Genomic DNA, 2,091 nt, shown 5'->3' with positions numbered 1-2,091 from the left:
GAGGTGTGGGTTTGGGGCTGGGAGCCGGGAACGTGACGGCCGGCAGTGCATTGATGGGGGAAGGAATTAAGAAGAAATTTGCTCTCGTAACGAAGAAATCTGATGCGCTCGCCAGCGGGGCTCAACTCCCAGCTACCAAAATGGAGCCGCAGACGCGCTCCCTCTGCTTTTCCATCTTAATAACTACCCCATTAGATAAATTTGGGTTAGAAATGATTAATTTTTTTTTTAAGGTAATTAATTGCGGGGATAATTTGCTGCGCTCTGATGGGCGACGCTTAAATCCAGGGTGCATTTTGCAAGGAAAAAAGGGATTTTTATCGAAGCAGCCGGCGGCAGGGATGCCGGGGGCACCGGGAGGTGGGGGACGAGCTCACCCCTCCACCTTTGAATTTAATACTTGATATTATTGAAGCCGGAGATGCTTTTCTGCCCACGGAGCTGGGCTGCTCCGGCTCTTTGCTTGTGAAAACATTTCCTGGGCTCGTCGCAGACGCTCTTGTGGTTGCAAAACACGGAGGGCTTGTGTCGCCGTCCCCGGCTGACCTTTAAGGGGGATAAAAAAAAACAACAAACCAAATAAAATAACGTCGCTCTGACTCCGCTTCCCCTCACCGCGAGTCTTCTCCCACGCCGATAATCTCCCGAAATCTCGGCTGATCCCCGCGGTGCTGGTGTTACTCCCCCTCTTTGGCTGTAGAACCCCCACCCCCCCCGTTGGTAAATGCCGGCGCTGTGGCATGTGCCGTGGCTTTGGGAGCAGGTTTTACCTGGCCCTCGGTGGGTGCGTAAGTTTTTCCTGGACTGGGAGCCAGTGTGCAGCCCTGCTATCCTGGGCAATGGCCGGATCCGGTTGTCTTCACTCCGGCGAGCGCGCACAAGCGCGCAAGCAAGCGTGCAAGATGCTGCAAGGCTGCGCCCCCTCCCCGCGATAACCCCCTGCATCCGTCCCAGGACGGGACCTCTTGCAGTCAGCCTCCGGGATGCTTGTTAAAGCAAGCTTCGTGCCTAATTTTTATGGGCTCTTTTTAAATGTGGGTTTTCCTGAAGTTCCCTTCTGGGACACTTTTTTAATATATATTTTTTTTTTAAAGGGATTATTCATTTCCTTGTTCCATGAGGCAGGCAGCATCCCGAAATCCTTCCAGACTGGAGGGGGAGGCGGAGGAAAAAAGGGTTAAGAAAAAAAAAAAACAAGTGGTAAAGCCAAACGCAACCCACTGGGGGTTTGGGGGGGGCTGCTGTCACCCCATGGGTCGATATCTCCTCCGAGCGTCCCGGCTTCCGTGTTTGAGCGACAAAGGAAGCAGGAAGCAGAAAAAAAAACCACCCCAAAACAAACCCCAAATTTATTAAAATTACAAGCGCTGCGCTTGCCTTCCTATAAGGTATAGGAGTTAGCAGGGAAAAAAACACGAGTGTTGGATATCGCCAGGCTGTAAATAAGTTTATTGCACAGAAGCAAGAAGGGGAAGTATGTTGGTTTGGTGGCTTTTTTTTTTTTCCCTAAACTCCAAATAAAGCTGCTGTTTTCTGCAAGCAGTTAAAAAAAAAACCAAAGCCAAATGCTGCATGTGGTTTTGCAGGAGTTTCCCATGCAAGGCTGCCCTTAAAAATCAACTTTGTTATTTATTTTATTATTTTTTTTCCCCCCCTTAACTCGCCATCTTAAGCCTCTCCTTTAATGGTGAGGTTAAAGCCGAAAGGCTCCCGGATCGGGCCGGGCAGTGTGTTTGGAGCTGGGAAGCCAGAAGTAAGCAGGAAGAGCTGACTCACGGTGACCCTGCCCGGGTAGAGCCTCCAAAAAATGCCAGCAGCCTTCCTACCAACTGTCCCTTCGCCTCTTCGAGCTGCTGCAGTTTAACAGAAATACAAGGGACGAGGGTTTTTCACTGAAGGTTAAAAATCTAAGTGGGGTTTTTTTTTTGCTGGAGACTAAAAATAGAAGGTTTTTTTTGTGCTAGAGGTTAAAAATTTAAGGTTGTTTGTTTTTTTTTTTTTTTGCTAGAGGTTACAACAGCAAAAGTCATTTTCTTACTGAATTCTCTGCAGGGTAGTGGCTGGTGTTGGAGCAAAGAGGTGTTGCTACCT

Source organism: Pygoscelis adeliae, unplaced genomic scaffold (assembly GCF_000699105.1).
Source record: "Pygoscelis adeliae isolate BGI_AS28 unplaced genomic scaffold, ASM69910v1 Scaffold542, whole genome shotgun sequence".
NCBI classification, from domain to species: domain Eukaryota; kingdom Metazoa; phylum Chordata; class Aves; order Sphenisciformes; family Spheniscidae; genus Pygoscelis; species Pygoscelis adeliae.
The sequence above is the reverse complement of the archived record's forward strand: the minus strand, read 5'-3'. Positions refer to the sequence as shown.